We start from the raw sequence: 11,743 nt of genomic DNA, 5'->3' as shown, positions 1-11,743 counted from the left end.
GCCGTTAAACGGCTTCTCCGCGCGCGCGGCGGGCAGCGGAGCCCTGGGGCCGTCCCCTCAGCGCTCTCCCCGCGTCTCCTCAGCGCTGTCCCCGCGTCCCCTCGCCTTTTCTTTTCCCTTCCCGGCCCTTCTGCTCGCCGCCTCCCCTTCGCTCCTCGGTTCGGCTTGCCCCGGGAGCGGTCGCGGGCTGCTTGGTGGTTTATAAGCGTTGCAAATGGCGGTACGCGTCTGCCGGCGTTCGGTTTTGCCGGCGGTGGGGGCGGAACGAGCCTGGGTTTAGCCGGAGGTGGCGGGGGAGGAAGGGCTGCCAGCCGTGGAGGCCTGGGTGGAGCGGCCCGGGAGGCGCAGGGCCTGCCGGGCAGGGAGCGAGCGCGGCGGTGGGGGCTGTGTGAGGAGACTGTTGGGGTGCTCGGCTGTCCCAGCGTGTGACTCGGCTCTGCTGCTCAGGGAGCTTTGTATTTTGCTGAGCCTGTATGTGTGCGAGAGTGGGAGAGAAGCGGCTATCTCTGACAATATCCTTACTCCTCTAATACACTGGGAAACCTCTCTGTAGAGTCGGCTATCACGTTGTTGCAGGTGTCTCCCCGCTATGCTGTTGGGGTGCTCTTAGGGCTAGCAAAAAGTAACAGCACAGGTTAAATACATCAATGTAACAGGTCACTTGCTCTCCATAAGAGGACTTTTGTGTCCAGTGCCACACTACACTATAATACTAATCTCCTAGCTGTCCAGCTCTAGCTGTTCAGGACCCCATCCCTTTCTACAGGCAGGCCGTAGCCTCCTGCATTCCATATGGAGGCATGGCAGTTACACAGATCTTGATTTTGGTTGTCAGGGGTACGTCTGTTAGATGCTGCCCTTCTGGTCCTGGCTGTTACGAAGGGTGCAGAGAGATGGTAGTGTTCAGAGTCCCCAGTGTCCCTGTGTGGAAGAGGCAAAATGTCAGTATTTTGCCCCTATTCCCCTTCTAGATACTGCGCTGCAGCAATCTTACCTCTGCTAAAGCTTCGCTTCAGAGTTGAGTAACATTCAGCTCTGTGTTGGATCTTGACTCCTCCTGAGTATATATGGGGAGGAACTGGTCCCCTAAAATAATGCTTGCGGGTTCCAGAGGAGCCACATAGCTGAAAAATCCATTGACACCGTTGTGTGACTAGCTGAGGATGCAACTTTTAACTTCAGAATAAGATGACACGTTGGCCAAACACTTAAGGTGTACGTTGATGAGGTTTCCTGTCCCTACTTGACGTGGTAAATATTCCTGATAATGCACTTCCAATTTTAAATGAGGAGGTAGACTTCTTCAAAGTATTTAGGTGCTTAAATATCCTGCTTTCTCTTGGGTGATACAGAAATGCTCAAAATACTTCTGCCACCTTCATGAGTGTCCAAAGTCCTTGCATTCTGGGTAATACTTCTCTAGAGCTTGAAGGTGAAAATCCATTCCCTTTATTACCAGTTCATTTGCATGTCAGCCATCACCTTATCTGACAAGAAGCTGGGTGCCTAGTATTTTCAGCGATTGTTTAGAAAATTCTGTTGTGGCAAATGATGAACATACAGCATACCCGCTAGTTTAAGTGTCACCGTAGATGATAAAAGTAGATACCAAACGGCCCTTTTGCTTTTTCTCCTTTGTTGTAAATTGTTTATCCTTGAATAGAAATAAGAAAAACTTGACTGTTTGCCCAGATTTGCAGCTGGGCTCTAAAGGGAGAAAACTGTTATGCTCAGCAGTGAATTTGGAAGTTACTCTGCTGGCACCATCTGTCTGATGGTGCAGTACAGTGTTGTGCGGTGCAGCGATTGAGCTATGGCTTCAGTGAACTGGGATCCCAGTATAGGAATGAAGTTTTTCTTACTTGGCCTAGAACAGAAGCGCATAGTGATAGTGACTTGCTATCTGTGAGGTGAATTCCCACTGTGGAACCGTAAGTGGTGTTGGGGAGGAGTAGGGGGAAGGTAAGAATGGCTGAGGGAATTAGTAGTGGTAAGATGCTTGCTCAAGATGGTCCCTAAGGCTGGGCCTGGGGCAGCTGAAGCAGGGGTGAGGGCCATTCTCAAAGGGTAGCCGGTGCTGCGTGTTGCCAGCGTTCTGTAGGCTGGAAGCCCTGTGGTGGTGGACGCAGCCCATGTACCACCAGGAAGTGCTCTGTGGAGGAACAAATTTGACGCTTATGACGTGAATAATAACATCATCATCACTGATAATAACGTCATTTCATCACTGATGAAAACCAACAAATACAAGATCAAGGAGCCATCAAGAAATGATATGACTAAGATTGGCTAAGGTTGACACGCTTGTGAGGCCTGACAGTGAGAAGACTTGCATCTGTCTGGCTACACTGATGCTCTGGACAGAGCCAGCAGGATTGGTATCATTGAAACTGTGATTTACCGAGGGCTGTAGAGATGAGATTATAAAAATTATTTAAAAAGTCAAGAAAACCCCCCTTAAAACACTTGGTTCTTTCTTCCAATGATGTAAAGACTCTGGGTGTGTCTCCTGTCTGAACTAGAGATAGGAAGGTTTACATAAGAACAGTTAACTGTCTGGGGTGGGGAGGCGGGGACACACTGTAACTAACTTCTGCTGCGGTTTACTTGTGTTGGAAAGCTTGTGAGTTTAGGAACTGAGAATAACCGCAGTGCTGCCCTTCCCTTTGGTTGTCACATCAGCCTTCAGTGGATGGCCGTGTGGATAGACATGCTGGCCTGTTGCAGAATTTCTGTTAACGTTCTCCTTGGTACCTGTCAGGTAGTCTGGGATCTTAATGCTGCTGGGAAGGGAAGAGGAAGGTTCTGCTGTTCCTGCTTTCTCATTGTTCAGTGGGATATTGGATTCTTACACATGGATGCTCTATTTCAACCTTTGTGTTTTTGCAATGCACCAACTATTGCAGCTTGTTACCAGAATATAATGATTGATTCGTGTTTTTCAACTTTTTAAGGTGGCCTTGCACAGTTAGTGTGAGTGTTGCTCAGTCTACCCAAATATCCTATCTACTTAGGTGTTTAGCTTATGGTAAATAAGGAGAGGGTTTGGTGACAAAAAAGTATCTGTTGTGGATTTTCATTTATTCCTCAGCATGTGCAGGGTGTTGAGCTATGTAGGTGCTCTTATTGTCTGTGACAGTTAAGGACTTCTTTAAACATGTCCACATTCTGACTTGGAGAAAAGAGGAATCTGGCCTTCATCAGTGCAGGTGATGCTTTAAAATGGTAGCTGGTTAGGCCTTTAAAGAATTATTTTCACATTTAGCACTGGATGTTCTACGTTGTGGCCTCTACCAGAGCATTAATAAGGGTGTTAAGAAACCGAATTTGACATGGGAACAGGAGTTACCTCATGTGTTAAACCAGTCCTAATGTTGGTAAAGTGTCATGGGGTGTGGAGGTAGAATGACATTAGTGTCTATACAGGGAATATTACCATTATAAAACATGACCTAAGTGAACTAAAGCTAATGTCCCTGTGGAAGGCCCCGCATCAGAGAACATAACGTAGGAATCTGTTGAGTACTTAGGATTTCTGCTATGTTGCCAGGGGCCCAAACAGAGATGTACAGGAGGTCTACTAGGACAGTAGAGGCAGCATTCTTTGTACATAATCTTCACATTTTATTTAAAACAGAAAACAGGAAAGCCCGTCCTGGCTTAAGCAGGCAACGTCTGAACATTGCATTGCACTAAATAGGTCTCTGCATCATTTCTCTGGGGAGTTTATTTATGTTCTCACTTTCCATTTGTGGGTTGAGCTGCATTCCAGCCCATGCTATCGTTCTAATCTATTTGGAGGTTGCCTATGCCAGCTTTACTGCAGTTGACTCTTAAGATAGTGCATGGTAGACATGCTGGTCAATCTAAGCTGCTGCACCATTTCTGTCTCTCATTGTTTGAGAAGGCCTTTAATGCAAACCTAATGCAATTAGGGTTCATTTGTTCTTGGGTTCCAGGCTGAGTTTTAAAGGGCGTTTGAGATCATTGCTTACTCCAAAGAAAGACTGATGTTCCTATCAAGTCATGGTTCTCTGGAAATATGAATTAATTCACTATATAGCTCCAGTAGTCTCACCCTTGCTGTACAATGCTGTACTGCAGCCCTTTTTTTACACTGATTTTCATACCACTATGTTACCACTGTATGACATTTATTATTATGTATATAAACATTTTGTAAATCAAGTGAAAATGAGGATAGTAATAAGGAAAGTAGTATGAAATGCCAAATGTTTATTCAACTATATGAAGCAATAGCTAACATATTATGCTTGTAAAATAGTTAAGTATTTTCATTTGGCCTTTTTTTTGTCTTTTCTGTATAGGAACTGTTAATGATAATGTTCTATAGTATTCTGTTTGTTAATACCTCGATCCATGTACTTATCCTGGAGAAAGAAAGAAAGAATGAAGAGGATATGGCACCAATGCAGTAGTGTAAGCCGTCTGAAGCATAGCAACCGATGGGCACTGCTTTCTAAAGGTTTGAAATCCGAGCTGTACTGTTCAGACCATCCCTACTGTGGGGAATACCCACTTCAAACAACATGCACAGCCTCTCAGGTAAGGCAAATAAACTTCACATGATAGATTCTTGCATGCTTCCTGACAAAAGCCTCAGCACTTGGCAAATTCTAATGTGACTCTTCACGGCTCTGCCCATGTACCAGCTTACTTCAACACACAGCATAGCATGGATCCAAATCCCAGAGCAACCAAGGGGGTGATGCTTTATTTTCCTGACACTCTGAATAAGGCTCTTAACCCAAAAGTAACTTTTTAATCCGAATACAAGGATGTCCTTTTTCTGTGATTTTTTTTCTTTTTTTTTTAATTTTCACACCTATTAATAGATCTGTGTGCTTATAAAACATGAATGAAAAAGGAGCAGGCTTGGCTTTTGAGGTTAACATGAATTCCTCAAAAATTGTAATTGGGAAGGTTTGCTTTGATTGCTGGGAAACTACGATTACTGTCTGATGTTGATTAAGCATTCTTTGGATTTAGAAAAACACAAAACTAAGACTGAAACTAAATAATGCAAAGGTGAAGTGAGGAGATTGAAGTAGACGGACGCCTGTAATCTTGAGAGCAGACAACAGACGACCCTTTATTGCTAAAACACACACATACTTATAGTCACATATTCTGCAAAGTCACTGTACATGTGCACAAGCATAAAATATGATTGGTTATATCAACACTGTACACGCGCACAAACATAAGATATAATTGGTTATACTAACTCTGTACACGCGCATAAACATAGGACATAATTGGTTATACCAATTAAAACATGCGAAACTTGTCTCAGTCTAATTGGTCAACATAAACTGCCGAATTGAGGTTCTTTGTGCCAAGTTCCCTTTATCGTGGAATGCGCACCTGTGTTGTTCTAATTGCTATCTTTCTTTTTTTGTCTTCTTGTTTATTCTGTTCAAGGCCTTCTAAAGGCGTCTGGAATGCTCTTGTGACCGTTAACTAAATATGTGTCCACAGTGAAGAAAGTAAATTAAGTTATCGTGCCAAGGTTATTGTACACTTTTTAGTTCTGTTCACTTAGATGTATAGATATTTTCATCCTTTCACTTAAACAACTGGTTTGTCCTAATGGAAAATATGAAATTTTAGGAAAATGAACACTTAGACTTTATTTACTTTGTATTTAATAAACTTAGTACGGTCAGGTAAGTGTACCATAAATGCTTTAAGATACAAAGTGATGGAGTTCAGGAACATTCAAATAATACTAAACCTTAAGTGTTCATGAATCTCAAATACTTTAACTTCAGTGATTATGTGTTGATAATTTCCTCATAACCTTTTTTTTCCCCCTGTTGCTTAGACACAAGAAGTGTTTTGATTGAGGAAATCAGACAATAGGATTATGGCGCAAAACAAATTTAATGTAGGTGACCAGCTGCACATCACTAATTGGAAGTAGTGAAGAGTTGAAGAGTTTTTAAGTAAATATGGAATTAGATTGCATGAACTCTCTGATGCCTAAGTGCAATTAATGAAATAAATGCACTTGTAAAAGCAAAAAGATTGCAAAGCAAGGAGGCAGTCTGGATTAAAAAAAAATAAATCAGTGGTTTTTGACTGGTTTGTGTATATAAAATCAAAGGAACTGAATGTTATTTTTAAGTAGAGAAATGAAAATGGATATAAATGAAAATTGGGAGGTAGGGAATGGAGAAAAAGAAGCTAAGTTACTAGTATTTGATCTGATAGCAAACCATCTGGCAATATGCTGCCAAATCATTATGTATCATTTATATGACTCAGTGCTAATTAGATGTGCACGGATTATGCAGACTCCTTGTGCTTTCAACATTGGTAGAATGTTTTAAAAATAACACTTGTAATATTAGTATGACATGTACTTGTTATGAATTTCTGACAGTAATCCAAGCCATTTTTCACTAGAAAATATCCCAAGCACTTCAAAGACTGTTCAAATTTTGACTTATGTAAAAAACCAACCCCCCCCCCCCAAATATAGTGTCACTATCTTTTGTACAGACACTAAGAAATTAATTTCTTTCTCTTTTTCACTAACTTACCGAAAATATACTGACTAAGCAGTTAGGCCTGAACAGTATGAAAAGATAACTAACTAGATCGATATATCTATGCTACAGGTTACAGTAAGCATGCTATGAAAGGGCATGTAATAAAACATCTTTTAAAAGTGTGTATGCATGGTACTGTGCCTATGCATACACAAATCCAACACTTGTATATTTTTTTCTAAAAAGGAAGGTAGGTATGTTATTTCTCTGTTTGCATTGTCACAAAGTCAACAATTGCCACAAATGGAGCACTACAGAAGTTTTCTTTGAGTGTTTATAGCATGTCTATAGCCATACTTCGTCATACATTTAGAATAGCTAATTTATTCTATCTTAAACATGCTGCCACAGAAATCTGTTAATAAAATGTATTTTTAGAATTTAAAACTTCCAACTGTCTTCATATGAAAGCTACAAAAATCTGTTGGATAGAATATCAAATACTGAAAGTTAAAAATTGACAGACTGCGTAATTAACAGCTCAAATTGCTCCCTTCTCCTCAAGAAATATCTCAAAGGTGGTACATACAAAACTATGGAAATGATTCTTTTGAAGAAAAAAAATTGAATATGCTTGACTAAGAAATATGTGTATTCTGGAAGTTAAGGGCCTATGAAGGGAGCTTATTTATTTGTTAGGTAACCATAAGGTTCAGTTACAAATATGGTGAAAGTAAGGCAGCACAAACCCATAGTTGTATAAAGGACTAGCAAGCGGGATGAAAGAAGTAGTATTTTAAAAACTATTAGAACATTCTACTGCAGGGGTATAGATCTTAACACAAGACAACTTTCTGTGATGTGGATGCTTGTGTAAATGTAAGTGTGGCTTCCTGTGTGTGGTTTCTGATATTTACATTTATAGATGATTTGGAAGAGTTGAAGATAGCTCAAAGAGCTGGTAGCGTGCTTTATAGCATAGAAAGCATGTTCTGCAAGGTGGTATAAACAATCCATTGTTTAGATTTAGACTTAGAATTACTTACACAAGAAAGAGGTATATGCTTATCAGAGCATTTTTTTATTTTAGGCATAGTCATGTAATGTTCCTCTAGTAGAAGGATGAGAGCAAAATTCAAAACAAAAACGAGATGTACGCTTTTAACAGTGACTGTCAGAAATGATCTCCTGGTAAACTTTTCCAATATGATAAACTTGTTTGAATTCCTATAGTTATGGACAGTTGCCTTTCGAAAAAGTTACTGTCCTTTGAACACGGGCTAGGTTCAGGGCTCTGTGGATGAAAACTGGATTGTTGTGTGAGAGATTTGATTTTAGTACTGTCGTAGTAAAGTCCATGCTCTGCTTAGAGCATGCTGAAGACTGATCCCTGTGAGAGGCCCCAACTGGGTTGGCCCCAAAAATGAGAAACTAAAATAATGAGGACCTTAGGAAAATGCTGGTAAGTGTCTTTTGACAGCTTGTCTGGATTTACCTGGGCTATGGTAATATTCATTTTACAGAGAATTCAAGCTGAAACAAAAGAAATATGCAACATTTGCCCGTTTTGAAATTTACATCTGTTAATCATGTGTCTGATCCAAGCCTTGGCATACAGATATGATTACTAATAAGCAATAAGGTTTGTTGGGTTTTGGGGGTTTTTTGCTTGCTCTTTGAGCAATAAAGAAAAACAAGCTTATGTATAACTTCCGGACATTGGGTGGCACCATCGCCTCATGTAAGCCACCATATAGATGCCTTCTAGTTTAAGTTTTACAGTGTTGGCTCAGCTCCCTTTTTTACTTTAGCAGAACAATATAAGGCAAGTCAAAAAGCAGAACTAGTAGCCGCCTTTCTTTTCTTTTTTTTAGCTTGATTTTAAGTAATCATCTTGCTTTAAACGGTAATGGAGTTTTGACCAAGAACTGATCTTGCTTAGTTTAAGGAACTGTTGTTTGATTTCAAGTGCTGATCTACAGATCTTCTGTGAAGCTCTCAACTGAACTAGAAAGATACTACAGCCAGTCTGCTTTCGTGTGTGTGTGCCCCAGCCAGCCTGTTGTGAAGCTGTGCACTAATGTAAAAAGCAGGAATAGCACCTGGGTGTTTTATTGTCTTTAATAAAACTTCAGTGTAAAATGATTTTTTAAGAAAGAGCTGATTTGCGTCAAGTGACATGGCTGACATATCGGATACCATTATATGTTTCTGTAAGTGCAAGATCTCTTCTAAGTTTACTTTCAAGATGTATTTAGGTCTTTGTAATTGGATCTTGTTCTCCTTGCTGGCAGGTACAAAGTTTGTTCCAGACCAGGAGACATTCGTATGTATGCCACTTTCAAATTTAATGTATTACTGGTATAAAAGCATATGACAAATACCTCTTTTAACTACTGGTATATTTTTTTTTTCTGGGCTTCATTAAATTTGTTGTACAGAGCAAAATACTCATATAGTAGGTAACAGTAGATAACTAATAGCATTTTGCTATTAGATTAATTAAACTGTCAGAGACTGCATTTTGAAAATTGACTGACCAGTTACACAGTATTTACTACTGTGGAACAGAATGAGCCAGCAGAAGGGAATTCAGTATTTGGGTTAATTTTTAGTTTATGGCTGTATTTGAGGCAAAAGTACAGAATTAAGTTTTGCAGTTGTTTCAGAAAGTCTCATAGCAGAGCAATGTCACAGTTATATAGATCAGTGTTAGGACTGACTTAGCTGAGGGAAAACATTCTGATGAAAGCTGAAAGAATAACAGTGATTTTTTTGGATTAACTCCTCCCACCCCCCACCCCCATTTGCATGTATGTTGGCTGTTCAACCTAAAGATGCCACAATTTTAGCATAAACAGAAATCTGCACAGAAGTATTTCTTATTCTTTGAAAATGTTGCCATCCAGTTGAGTTATTCAGAAACACTAACAAATCATGTATCAGTAGTATCTGCTATAAACTGCTTATGAACCTATCTGCAATGTTTGCACTGTTAAGCCATGTAAGGAATGCGTTTGCTAAAATCTGAACCAACTACAAAATTCAAGAACAGATTATTAAAAAAAATTTCTTGGATTATCTCTCTGTAATGCATAATCTGACCAGCTCTATCTGTTTATGCTGCTGTAGAACTGATCGCAGTGCAGCTCTGCAAGTTCAAGGTCTTTCATTCTTCAGACGTTTAGAGCCTCACAAGTAAACTTGGAGTAACAGATAATCCAGTTTCAGAGCTGAAATATGCTACAAGAACCAGTGAGGATCAGTGATTTAACATTAGAAGAATCCTACATTTTTATTCCTTTTAGTGGAAAAAGAAATTGAAAAGAAACATGATACTATTTCTCAAGTACTGAAAAATTAGGTAAGGACTTTCTGTAGGCCCATGAAGGATATGATGAGAAGTAATGCCCCAAAATTAAAACAAGGAAGATGTAAGTCGGACATGAGAAAGAAGCATTCTAGTCATGAGAAGTAAATACTGAGGGAGGCTTTTGCATAGCAGCTTCTAATGATGCGGCTTTCAAACAACTGTCAAAATGGTTTAGACCCAGTTCATTGTGCCTTCTGGCTGGAACTGGGAAGGAGGAGATAGAGGAGGACTAGCAACTGGTTGAAGAAGTGATGTGCTGGATTGTATTTTTCTTTCCACAGGGGCTGCTCAGCTGATACTGTACCTTTTGGCTCCCACAGGGTTTGGAGCTCCGTGTCAGCCAGGAACTGGGAGTCAATGCCTTGCACAGCTGAAAGATACTTTTGATTTCAGGTGTCTCCATGCTTTGAGAGGGAGCCTGGGTCCTGCTGTGAGCAGATATGATTGAAATGACCACTTGAGGTTTCTTCTAAGTCCTGTCCCATCTCACCCCATGATTTTAATATTGTACATTCTGTAGTAGATTAATCTGCTGGAAACAATAATTTGTCTTTCAAACTTATTATTCAGACCAAGGTCCCTGATCTGTTACAGTAAATTCACTGCCAAATAATGGTGATGAAAAGACAAAATTGTTACTGATTTAGACAAGCTCATTACCAACTGTTGTGGGTTGACCCTTGACAACAGCTGAGCACCCACACAGCTGCTTGCTCACTCTCCCCCCTCCCCCAGCATGACAGTGTATAAAGGAAGAGCAAAAGCAAGAAAACTTGTTGGTTGAGATGCAGACAGTTTAGTAAGCGAAGGAAAGAGAGGGGGGAAAGACCCAAGTGATGCCAATTGCTCACCACCTCTCAAAGTAGAGCAATGTCCAAACAGTCTCTAAGCAACAGCCACCTTGGAACTCAACCCCTCCACCTTCTTCTTCCAGCTTTTATTGCTGAGCATAACTTTATATGGTATGGAATATGCCTTTGGCCAGTTTGGGTCCTAGCTGTGTCCCCTCCCAACTTCTTGCTCAACTGGAGGGAAGGATAGCACCATCTGGGCTGCTATGCTTGAAGGTGGTTTACAGGCCCAAAATTATAGATTGATTTTTGTCTGTAGGTATGTGCCAGATAGGTGTCATGTCATTTTCTATTCTTCTTCCTATTATCTCAGAATAAGAGAATAATTTAGGCTGGGAGGCACCTCTTGAGGCCATCTGGTCCAATGCCCAGCACAAAGCAGGGCTACCTCTGAAGTTGCTCAGGGTCCTGTCCAGTAAGTTCTGAATGTCTCCAAGGATGGAGATTCTTCAGCATCTCTGGGCAAACTTGTCTCAGTGTCTAATCTGTGTGACTTTTTTGTTATATTCATTTAGAATTTCCCTTACTGCAACTTGTGAACACTTATTCTCTTCCTCTGCACTTACTGAGAAGAAATTTCTAGCTTTCCCTCTCTAGGTAATTGCTGACAGCAATTAGATTCCCCTTTAGTCTTTTTTCCATCTATCTTGAACAATCTGTTGCTTCAGACCTGCCCGGTACACCATATGTTCCAAGCCCTTAACCAACTTAGTGGCTCTCCATTGCATTTGCTCCAGTTTGACGGTCTCTCTTGTGCTGGTGGGCCCAAAATTGTACAGAGTACTCCAGGTGCTGCCTCCGAATAACAAGCAGGGGGTACTAATCACTTTTTTTGTTCTGCTGACTGTAGCACTGTTGTATAGTTGACCTTCATTATCACAAAAGGGCACTGCTTTCTCACACTCAGCTTGACCACCAGAACTCCCAGGCCTTCTCCAGCAAAGCTGCTTCCTAGCCAGTCACTCTGCAGCCTGTTGGTATTATATGAGGTTATTCTGACC

At 40.7% G+C, this 11,743-nt stretch overlaps 1 long non-coding RNA gene across 1 annotated transcript; it reads left to right on the top strand.

Annotated features, from left to right (window-relative positions):
- Window positions 1–177: 177 nt before the first annotated feature.
- Window positions 178–10,268, top strand: LOC115353601. The gene is made up of 4 exons (XR_003927624.1): window positions 178–274; window positions 4,329–4,566; window positions 8,813–8,844; window positions 10,212–10,268. It is a non-coding gene; the product is annotated as an uncharacterized LOC115353601 (long non-coding RNA).
- The last annotated feature ends 1,475 nt before the right edge of the window (window positions 10,269–11,743 follow it).

The sequence above is a fragment of the Aquila chrysaetos genome, chromosome 19 (genome assembly GCF_900496995.4).
Source record: "Aquila chrysaetos chrysaetos chromosome 19, bAquChr1.4, whole genome shotgun sequence".
Taxonomy (NCBI): domain Eukaryota; kingdom Metazoa; phylum Chordata; class Aves; order Accipitriformes; family Accipitridae; genus Aquila; species Aquila chrysaetos.
This window is presented reverse-complemented; position numbering and strand designations above follow the sequence as displayed.